This window comes from Halichoerus grypus, chromosome X (genome assembly GCF_964656455.1).
Source record: "Halichoerus grypus chromosome X, mHalGry1.hap1.1, whole genome shotgun sequence".
Lineage (NCBI taxonomy): Eukaryota > Metazoa > Chordata > Mammalia > Carnivora > Phocidae > Halichoerus > Halichoerus grypus.
In genome coordinates this window covers 120,704,580-120,723,458 of record NC_135727.1, presented here as the reverse complement: position 1 = coordinate 120,723,458, position 18,879 = coordinate 120,704,580, and positions in this window count along the sequence as shown.

Genomic DNA, 18,879 nt, shown 5'->3' with positions numbered 1-18,879 from the left:
GGATATTTGGCAATATCTGAATATATTTTTGTTTGTTACAATTTGGGGGGGTGCTACTGGACTGTAGAGGGTAGAGATCAGGAATGTTGTTAAACTTCCTACAATGCATAGGACATTCCCCTTACCCCCACCCCAACAACAACAACAACAAAGTATTAGCTAATTTCAAATGTCAATAGTGCCCATGTTGAGACACCCTGCAGTTGAGAAGTAAGAAAGTGAAATAGGAAAGAGAAAGAAGCCAAATAAAAGTATATTATCTACCTAGTTAGCACTGTGGGCAACCATAGCTCAGTCCTGCTACTCTAGGAGACAGTATAGACCACATGCCTCAAAATTATCCTACACAAGGGGTGCGGGAGCAAGGGTATTTATATACTAACCACTGTAAGTTATCAGTGAGTGCTGCAGCAGTCGAAGTATGAGTTGTCTAATTCTCCCATATTTCTAGTCTGCTGTGTATGGGAGCAGGGAAAGAATAAGGTTTCATCAGTTAGAGAAGGCCATCACGCAGTTGGTCAGAAGTCTGCAATGGTAAATTCCAAGGTATATGGGTAGGACAGCATCTGCTAAACATCTTTCACATAAATGCCAGAAGAGTCATTCTAGAGCTTAATCAGAGCATTCTTCCATTGATTTTTCCTTTCTCCTTAAGATAAAAGCCAAGTTCTATAAGATGCCATACCAGACACTCCACGATGGAGCACTATCCATCCCACTGGTCCTGAATCCTCTGTATCAAACAGAATTGGACTTTATAACTCTAGGTTTCACATACCAACTACCTCTAGAACAGTGATTATCAACTTGGATGCACATTAGAATTACCTAGGGTGCTTTCAAGAAATATTCTTCCTGGAGACTTCTGGGGAAGATGATGGAACAGGAAGATCCTAAATTCACCCTGTCTCATGATACAACTAGATAACACCCACATCAGTGTAAATAACCCGAAAAAATGACCCAAAGCCTGGCAGAACAGACTCTTCACAGCTAAATGTAGAGAAGAGGCCACATCCAAGAGGGTAGGAAGGGCAGAGACACGGTTGGGAGCTAAATGGACTGGCAGGACTGTCCAAGGGAGAGAGGAACACCGTGGGCACAAAGAGGGGAGAGAAAGCAGACCTTCGCACAAAGCACCATAAGGCACAGGGAATCCCCATGGGGAAGATGAATCCCCTTAACATTTGGCTTTGAAACCCAAAGGGGCAGAATTTTGTGAGTTCTTACAATCAGTGGAGCTTAACACCCAAAACTTTGAAAATCGGCAGCCTTGGCCATGGGAGAGCCAGGAAGGTGAGAGGAAACTGAGTCGCCACCCTTTGAAAGCAGTTTGAAAAAACATCTGGGGTATATGGGCAGGAGATTTATTTACTGACTTCAGAGCATGTGCTAGAGGGGCAGGGATTTTTTAGGGGACTTCTCCAGGAACAAAGGAACTGGCATGTGTCATTTCCCTCCCTACTAGCCTAGACACATGGACATCTGTGGGAACCAGCACAACACAACACTCTCCACCTAGCTTGCTAACAGCGTCGCCTGCCCATGCATGCTTCTGTGGACACACCCCTCCAGCCTGGCCTGGGCCCCAGGTCTCCTCCTACAGCAGGCCATTGAAAGCCTTGCTAATACCACATGCCCCACCCCGATGGTCTTCTGCAAATCCACCCCCTCCAATGCCAGCCTCCTCCTGGGGAGCTGCAGTTCCCCTCCTGCAGTGGACTTGTGCAGATCTTGCTAGTACCACACACTCTGCCACCACGATCTCCTGTGGATTCTCTTCCCCCAGTCTGGCGGCAGGAGTTTTCTAAAGCAGTTTCAGTTCCCTTCCCAGAACAGACCTGTGCAAACCCTGCTAACACTGTGTGCCCCACCCCTACATTGTCCTGTAGTCCTGCCCCCTCCAATACCACCTTGGCCAGAGCCCAGTGAAAGTAGTGCCACATGTTTGGCAGTGTGCAAGCAACCCTGATGGGCCAGCACCACTGCAAAGTGACTTCTGCCCTGGGGAGAGGGGAAGATAACCACAGACGCCAGTCTGACTGTAGCCCAGCAGTGGGATGGGAGCAGACATCTGGTCTGACTGTAGGTCCTGCCCAACAACAAGCTTCTTAGCGGACAACACAGGAAAGCACACTGGAGTCCAGTGCTACTGCATCTCTGGCAAACACCTGGTTTGCCTCAACTCAAGCCCAACGTGGCCCCAGATTGGCCAACTAACAATACAGGGACTAAACCCTGCCCATGACAGGCAAAGAGAGCCATTGCAGATGACTGGACTGAAGGCAAAAGCAGCTCAATCACAATAGTAGGGCACATGCCACACACATAAGAGACACCCCTGAAGCGCCAGGTTCTGGTGAACAGGGGACATTGCACTGAGGGCACTACAGGACCTCTTCTTCATAAGGCCACTACTTTCAAGAGCAGGAAATGTAGCTAACGTTCCTAATACATAGAAAGGGATACAGAGAGACAAAATGAGACAGAGGAATATGTCCCAAATGAAAGAACAGGACGAAATCACAGCAAGAGAGCTAAGTGAAATGGAGATAAGCAATATGCCTAACAGAGAATTTAAAGTAATGGTCATAAAGATACTCAATGGATTTGAGAAGAGTGGAGGACCTCAGTGAGACCCTCAACAAAGAGACAGAAAACATAAAAAAGAAACAATAAGAGATGAAGAATTCAGTAATGCAATAAAAATACAGTAAATGGAATAAATTGTAGACCAGAGGAAGCAGAAGAATGGATCAACAACCTGGAGGACACAGTAATGGAAAGCAATCAAGCTAAATAGGAGAGAGAAAAATAATAATAATAAAGAAGAACAGGTTAAGGGAACTCAGTGACACCATCAAGCATAACAACATTCACATCATAGAGATCCCAGAAGGAGAAGAGAGAGAATAGGGCACAGAAAATTTATTGAAGAAATAATAGCTAAAAACTTCCCTAATCTGAGGAAGGAAATCAAAATTTAGATCAAGGAGACACAGAGAACCCATAACAAAATCAACCCAAGGAGATCCACACCAAGACATGTAACAACTAACATGGCAAAAAGTAGTGACAGAGAATTTTAAAAGCAGCAAGAGAAAAGAAAATAGTTATATATAAGGGAAACCCCATAAGGCTATGAGCTGATTTTCAGCAGAAACTTTGCAGGCCAGAAGAAAGTGGCATGATATATTCAAAGTGCTGAAAGGAAAAAACCTGCCACCAAGAACACTCTATCCAGCAAGGCTATCATTGAGAATAGAAGGAGAGAGAGTTTCCTAGACAAACAAAAACTAAAGGAAATCATGACCACTAAACCACCCCACTAAACCACCCTACAAGAAATATTGAAGGGAACTTTTTTCAATGGAAAAAAAAAAAAAACATAAGTAGGTATAAGAAAAGTAGGAAGCAGAAAGTCAGTAAAATTAAGTATATCAATAAAAATTAGTCAAAAGACTTACAAATTAAAAGGATGTAATGTATGACACCATATACCTAAAACATGGTAGGGAGAGGAATAAAGAATGGGTTCAAACTTAAGGGACCATCAAGTTAATATAGACTGCTATCTGCATAAGATGTTATATATAAACCTAATGGCAACCAGAAATCAAAAACCAGTAATAGATATACAAAAAATAAAGAGAAAGGTATCCAAGTATATCATTAATGAAACCCAGCAAACCATGAGAGAAAAGAACAAGAGAAGAAAGGAAAAGAGAACTACAAAAACAACCATAAAACAAGTAACAAAATGGCAATAAGTACATACCTATCAATAATTACCTTGAATGTAAATGGATTAAATGCTCCAATCAAAAGACATAGGGTGATGGAATGGTTTAAAGGAAAAAAAAGACCCATCTATATGCTGCCTACAAGAGACTCATTTCAGAACTAAAGACACATGCAGAGTGAAAGTGATGGGATGGAAAAGCATTTATCATGCAAATGGAAGTGAAAAGAAAGCTGGGGTAGCAATATTAATATCAGACAAAATAGGCTTTAAAACAAAGACTGTAACACACACAAAGCAGGACACTATATACTCATAGAGGGAACAATCCAACAAAAAGATACAACAATTGCAAATATTTATGCATGCAACATGAGACCATCCAAATACATAAAGCAGCTAATAACAAAAAAGGAAGTAATCAATAGTGATACAATAAATGTAGGAGACTTTAACACCCAACTTACGTCAATACATAGATCATCCAAACAGAAAGTCAAGAAGGAAACAGCAGTTTTGAATGACACATTGACAGATGGATCTAACAGATATATTCAGAACATTACATCCTAACACAGCAGGAAACATATTCTTTTCAAATGCACATTGAACATTCTCCGAAAGAGATCACATATTAGGCCACAAAACAAGTCACAACAAATTCAAAAAGATTAGTCACACCATGCATTTTTTCTTTTCTTTTTTTTTTTTTGAGAGGCATGCACATTTTTTTATTATGTTATGTTAATCACCATATGTTATGTTAGTTTTTGATGTAGTGTTCCATGATTCATTGTTTGCATATAACACCCAGTGCTCCATTCAGTACGTGCCCTCCTTAATACCCATCACCAGGCTAACCCATCCCGCCACCCCCCTCCCCTCTAGAACCCTCAATTTGTTTCTCAGAGTCCATAGTCTCTCATGGTTCATCTCCCCCTTCAATTTCCCCCCCTTCATTTTTTCCCTTCCTCTTATTTTCTTTTTTTTTTTAACATATAATGTATTATTTGTTTCAAAGGTACAGGTCTGTGACTCAACAGTCTTACACAATTCACGGCACTCACCACAGCACATACCCTCCCCAATGTCTATCACCCAGCCACCCCATCCCTCCCACCCCCCACCACTCCATCAACCTTCAGTTTGTTCCTGAGATTAAGAATTCCTCCTATCAGTGAGGTCATATGATACATGCCTTTCTCTGATTCACTTATTTCGTTCAGCATAATACCCTCCAGTTCCATCCACGTCGTTGCAAACGGCAAGATTTCATTCCTTTTGATGGCTACATAATATTCCATTGTATACATATACCACCTCTTCTTTATCCATTCATCTGTCGATGGACATCTTGGCTCTTTCCATAGTTTGGCTATTGTGGACATTGCCGCTATAAACATCGGGGTGCACGTACCCCTTCAGATCCCTACATTTGTATCTTTGGGGTAAATACCCAGTAGTGCAATTGCTGGGTCAGATGGTAGCTCTATTTTCAACTTTTTTTTTTTTTTTTTTTTTTAAGATTTTATTTATTTATTTGACAGAGAGAGAGACAGCGAGAGAGGGAACACAAGCAGGGGGAGTGGGAAAGGGAGAAGCAGGCTTCCTGCCGAGCCGGGAGCCCGATGTGGGACTCGATCCCGGGACTCCAGGATCATGACCTGAGCCGAAGGCAGTCGCTTAACCAACTGAGCCACCCAGGCGCCCCTATTTTCAACTTTTTGAGGAACCTCCATACTGTTTTCCAGAGTGGCTGCACCAGCTTGCATTCCCACCAACAGTATAGGAGGGTTCCCCTTTCTCCACATCCAGGCCAACATTTGTCATTTCCTGACTTGTTAATTTTAGCCATTCTAACTGGCGTGAGGTGGTATCTCATTGAGGTTTTGATTTGGATTTCCCTGATGCCGAGCGATGTTGAGCACTTTTTCATGTGCCTGTTGGCCATTTGGATGTCTTCTTTGGAAAAATGTCTGTTCATGTCTTCTGCCCATTTCTTGATTGGATCATTTGTTCTTTGGGTGTTGAGTTTCAGAACTTCTTTATAGATTTTGGATACTAGCCCTTTACCTGATATGTCATTTGCAAATATCTTCTCCCATTCTGTCAGTTGTCTTTTGGTTTTGTTGACTGTTTCCTGCAAAAGCTTTTTATCTTGATGAGGTCCCAACAGTTCATTTTTGCCCTTGCTTCCCTTGCCTTTGGCAATGTTTCTAGAAAGAAGTTGCTGCGGCTGAGGTCGAAGAGGTTGCTGCCTGTGTTCTCCTTTAGGATTTGGATGGACTCCTGTCTCACATTGAGGTCTTTCAACCATTTTGAGTCTATTTTTGTGTGTGGTATAAGGAAATGGTCCAGTTTCATTCTTCTGCATGTGGCTGTCCAACTTTCCCAACACCATTTGTTGAAGAAACTGTCTTTTTTCCATTAGACATTCTTTCCTGCTTTGTCAAAGATTAGTTGACCATAGAGGTGAGGGTCCATTTCTGGGCTCTCTATTCTGTTCCATTGATCTATGTGTCTGTTTTTGTGCCAGTACCATACTGTCTTGATGATGACAGCTTTGTAATAGAGCTTGAAGTCCAGAATTGTGAGGCCACCAGCTTTGCTTTTCTTTTTCAACATTCCTCTGGCTATTCGGGGTCTTTTCTGGTTCCATACAAATTTTAGGATTATTTGTTCCATTTCTTTGAAAAAAGTTGATGGTATTTTGATAGGGAGTGCATTGAATGTGTAGATTGCTGTAGGTAGCATTGACATCTTCACAATATTTGTTCTTCCAATCCATGAGCATGGAATGTTTTTCCATTTCTTTGTGTCTTCCTCAATTTCTTTCATGAGTATTTTATAGTTTTCTGAGTACAGATCCTTTGCCTCTTTGGTTAGATTTATTCCTAGGTATCTTATGGTTTTGGGTGCAATTGTAAATGGGATCGACTCCTTAATTTCTCTTTCTTCTGACTTGTTGTTGGTGTATAGGAATGCCACTGGTTTCTGTGCATTTATTTTCTATCCTGCCACTTTACTGAATTCCTGTATGAGTTCTAGCAGTTTTGGGGTGGAGTCTTTTGGGTTTTCCACATAAAGTATCATATCATCTGCAAAGAGTGAGAGTTTGACTTCTTCTTTGCTGATTTGGATGCCTTTTATTTCTTTTTGTTGTCTGATTGCTGTGGCTAGGACTTCTAGTACTATGTTGAATAGCAGTGGTGATAGTGGACATCCCTGCCGTATTCCTGACCTTAGGGGAAAAGCTCTGTTTTTCCCCATTGAGGATGATATTCGCTGTGGGTTTTTCATAGATGGCTTTTATGATATTGAGGTATGTACCCTCTATCCCTATACTCTGAAGAGTTTTGATCAAGAAAGGATGCTGTACTTTGTCAAATGCTTTTTCTGCGTCTATTGAGAGGATCATATGGTTCTTGTTCTTTCTTTTATTAATGTATTGTATCACATTGATTGATTTGCAGATGTTGAACCAACCTTGCAGCCTAGGGATAAATCCCACTTGGTCTTGGTGAATAATCCTTTTAATGTACTGTTGGATCCTATTGGCTAATACTTTGGTGAGAATTTTTGCATCCATGTTCATCAAGGATATTGGTCTATAATTCTCCTTTTTGATGGGGTCTTTGTCTGGTTTGGGGATCAAGGTAATGGTGGCCTCATAAAATGAGTTTGGAAGTTTTCCTTCCATTTCTATTTTTTGGAACAGTTTCAGAAGAATAGGTATTAATTCTTCTTTAAATGTTTGGTAGAATTCGCCTGGGAAGCCATCTGGCCCTGGGCTTTTGTTTGTTGGGAGATTTTTGATGACTGCTTCAATTTCCTTAGTGGTTATAGGTCTGTTCAGGTTTTCTGTTCCTTCCTGGTTCAGTTTTGGTAGTTGATACATCTCTAGGAATGCATCCATTTCTTCCAGATGATCTAATTTGCTGGCATAGAGTTGCTCATAATATGTTCTTATAATTGTTTGTATTCCTTTGGTGTTGGTTGTGATCTCTCCTCTTTCATTCATGATTTTGTTGATTTGGGTCATTTCTCTTTTCTTTTTGAAAGTCTGGCCAGGGCTTTATCAATCTTGTTAATTCTTTCAAAGAACCAGCTCCTAGTTTCGTTGATCTGTTCTATTGTTCTTTTGGTTTCTATTTCATTGAGTTCTGCTCTGAACTTTATCATTTCTCTTCTCCTGCTGGGTTTAGGCTTTATTTGCTGTTCTTTCTCCAGCTCCTTTAGGTGTAGGGTTAGGTTGTGTATTTGAGACCTTTCTTGTTTCTTGAGAAAGGCTTGTATTGCTATATCCTTTCCTCTTAGGACTGCCTTTGCTGCATCTCAAAGATTTTGAACAGTTGTGTTTTCATTTTCATTGGTTTCCATGATCTTTTTTAATTCTTCTTTAATTTCCTGGTTGACCCATTCATTCTTTAGTAGGATGCTCTTTAGCTTCCATGTATTTGAGTTCTTTCTGACTTTCCTCTTGTGATTGAGTTCTAGTTTCAAAGCATTGTGGTCTGAAAATAGGCCAGGAATGATCCCAATCTTTTGGTACTGGTTGAGACCTGATTTGTGACCTAGGATGTGATCTATTCTGGAGAATGTCCCATGGACACTAGAGAAGAATGTGTATTCTGTTGCTTTGGGATGGAATGTTCTGAATATATCTGTGAAGTCCATTTGGTCCAGTGTGTCATTTAAAGTCTTTATTTCCTTGTTGATCTTTTGCTTAGACGATCTGTCCATTTCAGTGAGGGGGGTGTTAAAGTCCCCCACTATTACTGTATTGTTGTCGATGTGTTTCTTTGCTTTTGTTATTAATTGCCTTATATAATTGGCTGCTCCCAGGTTAGGGGCATAGATATTTACAATTATTAGATCTTCTTGTTGGATGGACACTTTAAGTGGGATATAGTGTCCTTCCACATCTCTTATTACAGTCTTTGGTTTAAAATCTAATTTGTCTGATATAAGGATTGCCACCCCAGCTTTCTTTTGGTGTCCATTAGCATGGTAAATGGTTTTCCACCCCCTCACTTTCAATCTGGGGGTGTCTTTGGGTCTAAAATGAGTCTCTTGCAGACAGCATATCGATGGGTCTTGTTTTTTTATCCAATCTGATAGCCTTTGTCTTTTGATTGGGGCGTTTAGCCCATTTACATTCAGGGTAACTACTGAAAGATACAAATTTAGTGCCATTGTATTGCCTGTAAGGTGACTGTTACTGTATATTGTCTGTGTTCCTTTCTGGTCTATGTTACTTTTAGGCTGTCTCTTTGCTTAGAGGACCCCTTTCAATATTTCTCGTAGGGCTGGTTTTGTGTTTGCAAATTCCTTTAGTTTTTGTTTGTCCTGGAAGCTTTTTATCTCTCCTTCTATTTTCAATGACAACCTAGTTGGATATAGTATTCTTGGCTGCATATTTTTCTCATTTAGTGCTCTGAATATATCATGCCAGTCCTTTCTGGCCTGCCAGGTCTCTGTGGATAGGTTTGTTGCCAATAATGTTTCTACCATTGTAGGTTACAGATCTCCTCCCGAGCTGCTTTCAGGATTCTCTCTTTGTCTCTGAGACTCGTAAATTTTACTATTAGATGTCCGGGTGTTGACCTATTTTTATTGATTTTGAGGGGGGTTCTCTGTGCCTCCTGGATTTTGATGCCTGTTTCCTTCCCCAAATTAGGGAAGTTCTCTGCTATAATTTGCTCCAATATACCTTCTGCCCCCTCTCTCTTTCTTCTTCTGGGATCCCAATTATTCTAATATTGTTTCGTCTTATGGTATCACTTATCTTGAATTCTGCCCTCATGATCCAGTAGTTGTTTATCTCTCTTTTTCTCAGCTTCTTTATTTTCCATCATTTGGTCTTCTATATCACTGATTCTCTCTTCTGCCTCATTTATCCTAGCAGTTAGAGCCTCCATTTTTGATTGCACCTCATTAATAGCCTTTTTGATTTTGACTTCGTTAGATTTTAGTTCTTTTATTTCTCCAGAAAGGGTTTCTCTAACATCTTCCATGCTTTTTTCAAGCCCAGCTAGTATCTTTAAAATCGTCATTCTGAACTCTAGTTCTGACATCTTGCTAATGTCCATATTGATTAGGTCCCTGTCAGTCGGTACTGCTTCTTGTTCTTTTTCTTGAGGTGATTTTTTCTGTCTTGTCATTTTGTCCAGAGGAGAATAGATGAATGAGAGAACAAAATGCTAACAGGGTAACAACGACCCCAGAAAAATATACACTAAATGAATCAGAAGAGACCTTCCAGAAAGTGGTCGCTTTTCTGTTCAGAGAGTTGCCGCTATTCTTTTCTTCGATCTCCTGTTGAGTTTGTAGGTGTTCAGAATGGTATGATCCCTATCTAGCTGAATTCCTGGGACCAGATGAAATTGAGGTCTCCTACTCCTCTGTCATCTTACTCCTCCCCCATGCATCTTTTCTGATCACAACACTATGAAACTAGAAATCAACCACAAGAAAAAATCTGGAAGAACCACAAATACATGGAAGCTAAATAACATGCTTCTTTTTGAGAGAGAGAGAGAGAGAGAGAAGAGGGGCAGAGGGAGAGGGAGAAAGAGAGAATCTTAAGCAGGCTCCATGCCCAGCACGGAGCCTGACACAGGGCTCATTCTCACAACCCTGAGATCATGACCTGAGCCGAAATCAAGAGTCAGATGCTTAACTGACTGAGCCACCTAGGCACCCCTAAACAATTAGCTTCTAAACAATGAATGGGTCAACCAAGAAATCAAAAAAATGCATGGAGACAAATGAAAATGAAAACACAATGGTCCAAAATCTTTGGGATACAGCAAAAGGTGTTCTAAGAGTGAAGTTTAGAGCAATACAGGCCTTACTTAAGAAGCAAGAAAAATCTCAAATAAATAACCTAAGCTTACACCTAAAGGAGCTAGAAAAAGAAGAACAAAACACAAGCCAAAAGCAGTAGAAGAAAGGAAAGAATAAAGATCAGAACAGACATAAACAAAATAGAACTTTAAAAAAAAACACAATAGAACAGATCAATGAAACCAGGAGCTGGTTCCTTGAAAAGATCAACAATATTTATTGATAAATCTCTAGCCAGACTCATCAAAAAAGAAGAGGGAGAGAGAGAGAGCACTCCAATAAAATCAGAAATGAAGAAATAACAACTGACAGCACAGAAATATAAAGGATTATTAAACAATATTATGAAAAATTATATGCCAACAAACTGAACAACCCAGAAGAAATGGATACATTCCCAGAAACATATAGCTTCCCAAAACTGAATTAGGAAGAAATAGAAAATTTGAATAGACCAATTACTAACAATGAAATTGAATCAGTCATCAAAAAACTCACAACAAACAAAAGTCCAGGACCGAACATTTAAAGAGTTAATACCTATTCTTCTCAAACTATTCCAAAAAAATGGAAGGAAAGCTTCCAGATTTATTCTATGAGGCCAGCATTACCCTGATACCAAAACCAGATAAAGACAGTACTAAAAAGGAGAACTACAAGCCAACACCTCTCATGAAAATAGATGCAAAAATCCTCAACAAAATATTGGCAAACCGAATCCAATAATACATTTAAAAAAATCAATCACCACAATCAAGTGGGATTTATTCCTGCATTGCAAGGGTGATTCAATATTCTCAAATCAATGATACATTACATTAACAAAAGAAAGGATAAAAATTATATGATCATTTCAATAGATGCAGAAATTGCATTTGACAAAGTACAACATCCATTCATGATAAAAACAAAGTAAGTTTAGAGGTAATATACCTTAATATAATAAAGGCCATATATGAAAAACCCACAGCTCATGTCATACTCAATGGTGAAAAACTGAGAGCTTTTGCCCTAAGATCAGGAACAAGATAAGAATGTCCACTCTCACCACTTTCATTCAGTATAGTACAGGAAATCCTAGTCACAGCAAACAGACAAAAAGAAATAAAAGGTATCCAAATTAGTAAAAAAGAAGTAAAACTTTCACTATTTGCAGATGACATACTATATATAGAAAACCCTAAAGACTCCACCAAAAAATGTACTAGAACTGATAAATAAATTCTGTAAGGTCACAGGATACAAAATCAATATACAGAAATCTGTTGCATTTCTATACACTAATAATGAAGTAACAGAAAGAGAAATTAAGAAAACAATCCCATTTACAAATCCCATCCCCCAAATAATAAAATACCTAGGAATAAATTTAACCAAGGAAGTGAAAAACCTATACTCTGAAAACTATAAAACATTGATGAAACAAAACAAAGAGGCAACCCACAGAATGGGAGAAGATATTTACAAATGACACTACAGATAAAGGCTGGTATCCAAGATCTATAAAGAACTTCTCAAATTCAACACCCAAAAAACAAATAATCTAATCAAAAATGGGCAGAAGACATGAACAGACACTTCTCCAAAGAAGACATACAAACAGCTAACAGACACATGAAAAATGTTCAACATCACTAGCCATCAGGGAAATTCAAATAAAAACCACAATGAGATATCACCTTACACCAGTTAGAATGACTAAAATTAACAAGGCAGGGAACAACAAATGTTGACGAGGATGTGGAGAAAGCGGAACCCTTTTACACTGTTGGTGGGAATGCAAGCTGGTACAGCCACTCTGAAAAACAGTATGGAGGTTCCACACAGCAATTGCACTCCTGGGTATTTACCCCAAAGATATAGATGTAGTGAAAAGAAGGGGCACCTGCCCCCCAATGTTCATAAGCAGCAATGTCCACAATAGCCAAACTGTGCAAGGAGCCAAAATGCCCTTCAACAGATGAATGGACAAAGATGTGGTCCATATACACAATGGAAGATCACTCAGCCATCAGAAAGAATGAATACCTACCATTTGCACCGACATGGATGGAAGTGGAGGGGATTATGCTAAGTGAAATAAGTCAAGCAGAGAAAGACAATTATCATATGGTTTCACTCATATGTGCAAAGTAAGGAATAGCGTGCAGGACCATAGGGGAAGGGAGGGAAAACTGAATGGGAAGAAATCAGAAGGAGAGATGAACCATGAGAGACTCTGGACTCTGGGAAACAAACTGAGGGTTTGGAAAGGGAGGTGGGTGGCAGGATGGGGTAGATGGGCGATGGGTATTAAGGAGGGCACGTGTTGTGATGAGCACTGGGTTTATAGGCAACTAATGAATCCTTGAACACTACATCAAAAATGAATGATGTACTATGTTGGCTAACTGAACATAATAAAATAAATAAATAAATAAATAAAAAATAAAACATTGATGAAAGAAATTGAAGATGATATAAACAAATAGAAAGATATTCCATGCTCATGGATTGGGAGAACAAATATAGTTAAAATGCTCATACTACACTAAGCAAGCTACAAATTTAATGCAATCCCTGTGTAAATATCAACAGCATTTTCACATAACTAGAACAAATAATATTAAATTTGCATAGAACCACACAAGACCCCAAACAGCCAGAGCAATCTTGAAAAAGAACAAAAGTGGAGGTATCACAATCCCATATTTCAAGATATACTACACAAAGCTGTAGTAATCAAAACAATATGGTACTGGCACAAAATAGACACATAGATCAACAGAGAGCCCACAAATAAACCCATGATTATATGGTCAATTAATCTATGACAAACAAGGCAAGAATATGTAAGGGGAAAAAGACAGTCTCTTTTCCCAAAGAGTGTTGGGAGAACTGGACAGCTACATACAAAAGAATGAAACTGGACCATTTTCTTACGCCATACACAAAAATAAACTCAAAATGGATTAAGGACCTAAATGTGAGACCTGAAACCATAAAAGTCCTAGAAGAGAGCACAGGCAGTAATTTCTCTGACATTGCCCATAGCAACAATTTTCTAAATATGTCTCCTGAGACAAGGGAAAGAAAACCAAAAGTAAACGATTGGGACTACATCAAAATAAAACTTCTGCATAGCAAACCATCAATAAAACTACAAGACAACCTACTGAACAAGAGAAGATACTTACAAATGACATATCCAATAAAGGGTTAATATCTAAAAATAGAGAACTTATACAACTCAACATCAAAAAACCCAAATAATCCAATTAAAAATGGGCAGAAGACATGAACATACATTTCTCCAAAGAAGATATACACATGGCCAAGAAACACATGAAAAGATGCTCCCATCACTCATCAGCAGAGAAATATAAATCAAAACCACAATGAGATATCACCTCACACCTGTCAGAATGTCTAACAATCAACAACACAAGAAACAACGTGTTGATGAGGATGTGGAGGAAAAGGAACCCTCTCGCACTGTTGGTGGGAATGCAAACTGGTGCAGCCACCGTGGAAAACAGTATGGAAGTTCTTCAAAAAGTTAAAAGTAGGGGCGCCTGGGTGGCTCAGTCGTTAAGCGTCTGCCTTCGGCTCAGGTCATGATCCCAGGGTCCTGGGATTGAGCCCCACATCGGGCTCCCTGCTCAGTGGGGAGCCTGCTTCTCCCTCTCCCACTCCGCCTGCTTGTGTTCCCTCTCTCGCTGTCTCTGTCAAATAAATAAATAAAATCTTTAAAAAAAAAAAGTTAAAAATAGAATTACCATACAATCCTCTAATTCTGCTCCTGGGTATTTACCCATAGAAAATGAAAACACTAATTTGAAAAGATATATGTGCCTCTATGTTTGTGGCAGCATTATTCACAATGGCCAAATTATGGAAGCAACCCAAGTGTCCATCCATAGATGAATGGATAAAGAGGTGAGATAGATGATAGATAGATAGATAGATAGATAGACAGATAGATAGATAAAATGGAATATTACTCAGCCATAAAAGACAATAAATTATTGCCTTTTGCAACATGGATGGCTCTTGAGGGTATAATGCTAAGTGAAATAAGTCAGTCAGAGAAAGACAAACACCATATGATTTCACTCATAGGTGTAACTTAAGAAACAAAAGAATAAAGAAAAAAGAGACTAACCAGACTCTTAAGTATAGAGAACAAACTGATGGTTACCAGAGGAGAGGTGGGTAGGGGGTTGATGGAAATAAATTAAGGGGATTAAGAGTATACTCATCGTGATGAGCACTGAGTAATGTATAGAATTGTTGAATCACTAGGTTGTACACCTGAAACTAATATAACGCTCTATGTTTTCTACATTGGAATTAAAATTTTTAAAAATAAAATAAAGTGAGCAAGGAGGCTCACAACCTCTATGACTAGCCTATCAAAAAAAATAAAAGAAATACTTTTCCTGGGGTGACACCCCCAGAGATTTTGATTTAACTGACCTGGGACCTGGCCTGGACACTGGCATTGTTTATAGCTCCTCTGGTGATTCTAAGGTGTAGCCAAGGTTGATAAACAACATGCTAGAATTTTGTTTCTTGGGAACAAGACTGTCTTGTTCATTTGCGTATTCTCCCTATGACCTTCCCCAGAGTGAATCCCATAACAGATGCTCAACTGATGTTTGTTAAGCTTGTGTGAAGACGGGCAAAGCTTAGAATCACATAGGTTGAGGATGTACTATGATCATTACGGCTTCACAGTGTTTTAGTACTTTTGGTCACTGCAGCAGCCTTGTGTAGGTAGATGTTTTTCTGCTTGATTTTTTCAGAGGAAGGTGTTGATATTCAGAAAAGTTAGATTGACTCATTCAAGATCAAGAAGCAGAACCATGACTCAAACTTCAACGGACTCTGAAGACTAGGTCCTTTTCAATACCCGATCCTGTCTCAAATAGATAATGGCAAGTGGGAATTCCATTAAGAGTGTGATTCCTTTCCTCTTTCAAGGACCTGAAAAGGGTGCCCAGGAGACTCCTGGAAGCAGAAGGGAAGCAGCAGTAGGCCCTCAAGTTTCTGGTCCCATAAGGCACTCCTAATGATACTCTATATACTCAAAGGTGGAGATTATACACTGAACATTAGTGCCATGGCAGGCAATGGAAAATCAGAAACTACCATCTCCAAGAGGAGCCAATTCAGCATTATGGAAATGTGACCATAGGATCTTCTTTAATGAAATCCAAGTCTTTGTGTGCAATTGCTTTTTCATGGTTTGAGCCATGGCAAATGCTGGGATGGCCCAGTAAGCAAGAGGGGGGCAAATAACTCTATGGCTTTAAGCCTATGAATCAGAGATAATACAAATGTAAGCATCACTAACCAGAAATAAATCTGCAATGATTGATAGGTAGGCTGTAGAGAGTGCCTAAATAAACAGGTGATGTTTCCTTTTCTGAACATCAACTGTTTAAAAAAAAACAAAACATGACAGAGACTGTTATGCCTCTAGCTGTTCTCATTCTAGAAAAGATGGTGAGGGGAAAAAAGCTACTAGCAGTTAGTAGCAGTTAAACTACAGAAGATTTCCATCAGTCTTGGCATTAACTTTTCCCCCACCACAACTGCAAAAGAATTCACATTAATGGATAGGACTTTGAGTAGAATGTGCATATCCCTGGGTTAGAAATTTCCAGGTACTGTTCCATATACTTTGTGAAAAGGCAAACAACAGTAACAGCATGCTGCCTTTGGTTTCATGGGCTTAAATATTGTGATGTACAAGCAGAGATACTTTGTACAATATAAACACAACCTGACTATTAGCTGTAATACTAGAAAACACTGCTATACCTTTTAAAGACAGAGATTTCTCCCCATCACACTGCTAAGCTTTTCTTCCTACAAAGTCTGGGAAACAAAAAGTTGACAAATCTGACAGGGACTCAGAAATGCTACATTCTAGCTCTCAATTTCGGTGTCTCCTGACTTGCTGACAACCTTTTGATGATGTGTGAAGGATCAAATCTGAAATGCATGGTGGATTTCATAAATGCAGTGATGCTCTCAATTTGGCCCATATTCAGCGGAATATATCTATGCCCAAGAGCTGCAAGAGCAACTTGATTTGTATGTGTAACTCAATCATGTTGTGCTTCAGAATGAAGACAAATATAAAACTCTGTGTTACGACACTGTCATTATCTCAATGAAAGGAGAAATTGAATGTTAAAAGAAAGCTAACATAGGGCCGAGAAAATGGTAACTTTTAGGTCAAAGCATCACCATGTCCCGCAATCCAGCATTAATTTGTCCATCAGAAAATCCTCACATCTAAGGTTAATTGCCCTATGCTTGCTGGCCCCTGTGTATTCTCAAATCCAAAACCTGCCAGGCATAGTAATCAATAAATGTTGGCCTCCCTAATCAGGCTTTCAATGAAGACCAAACTCTACCCATGTCTCTAGTTATATCTATTTATGGTGCCAAAATCAAAAGACAAAAATGCTGTAAACAAGCTGTTGAGTCTTTCCCAGCACAAATGGAACACAGAGGACATTTATCATAGCAGAGATGAATAAATCACTCTCCCAACTGTCTCAGATAGGCAAGCCAAAAATTGTTTTACTTTCCAGCACTAAAATATCTGTTAGCAGGAAATTTTTTCATTTTCCCAATCTGTATTTTTAATTTTTCACTGAAAGAAAATATATATTTGAGGTAATAATAGCAATCAGCCATAAAATTTAAAGGAATACTCATGCCAGAAAATCCTTGGTGTTAGAAGCCTTCGTAGAGCTTGGAGCCAAATTTTTGAAAATTAAATTTCATAAGGAGAATGTGAGTATGAATATCAAAATCACTTTGTTCATTTGTGATACTCTTTAAATAGATAAACTTATGTTTCTGGCCCAATGAATTCTAGAGAAAAGAAAACAAAAGACTCAAGACTGATCATTTGAGAACACTTACCACCTATAAGGAAAGGAAAATTTGGAATCAGCCAAGTATTCAAAAAAGAGGTTGGGAAGCAAGGCAAGATGCCCTTCAGAACCCCACTATCCTACCTGGCAGTTCCGTGAAGAACTGCCCTCCCCTCCCCCCACCTGCCCTGTCCCAAGGACCCATATCTTCCATCCCTTGCTTTCCCTCCATCTCTTGTACTCTCCGTTACCTGGCAAGTCTTTATCTAGTCGCTTGGCAGGAAGTTTAGCTCTGTCTTACCACAGCTTAGTTTCTGTCTGTGCTCCAAGGCCCCTCAGGACCTAAGCTTATGAAACAGTCTCTGTTCCTGTCCTCCCACCCTCCTGTCACAGTATCCCTTTCCATAGGATGTAGCTGCCTGGATGATCAAGAGGGCCAAAGAGGATAAGGGATATATATTAAAAACAAGGGGAGAAGCTGAGAGCTCTGGGCACAGTTGCCTCTGTTTACTCCCAACCATGAACATCTGGCCACAACTTCATCCAGGTCACATACTAAATCTGCGAGAGTCACAGGATACCAGTGGTCTTTCTCTGGGTACATGCTTGAGAGAAAGAAAAAGTGTTTCCCTTGTAAAATTTTATTTATGGATTTATTGTTTTTTACTGAGGTCTAACACACACACAATAAGCTGTGTAAAGTATGCAACAATGTACTGTTCAAAGAAGTTTTACCAACATATACACTGAGTGACCACCACCCAAATCAAAAACACGTCCAACACACCAGGAGGCTCCTTCAGGCCCTTCCCCTGTCAATAGCCCTCTCCCTCCCCACACTCCACAGCAGTAAACACTATTCTGAACATCATGTACAGAACACACTGTGTCTGGCTTCTTTCATTCACCACTGTGTGTGGAAGAGTTCTCCATACTGCTGTGGATATCAGCAGTTCTTTCTTTTTCATGTGGAGTATTCCATTGTATGTATATGCCACAATTTATTTTTCATTCTACTCTTGATGTACATTTATGTTGTTTCCAGTTGGTACTATTATGAATGAAGCTGCTATAAACTTCCTTGGCCATGTTTTTTTTTTTTTTTTTTGGTTTTTTGGGGGGTTTTTTTTGTTTTTTTTGGTTTTTTGATGGGCATTAAGTACTCATTTCTCTTAGGTGTGTATCTGGGAGTATAGAATTGCTGGGTCATGAGCTAGGCATTTGTTTAGAGTTAGTAGACACTAAAGGGCTTCCTTTTGAGAAGTTAAGATACCCTATGCAGCAATAAGTTATAAACCTCTGAGTCATTTGACTTCCTAATGCTATTGCCAACAGTAAAGCCTTAGTTATGGAGAAAGCTATTAAACAGAAGCCAGGTGAGAGGGTCAGGCATGTTTCTTCCAGAAAGGA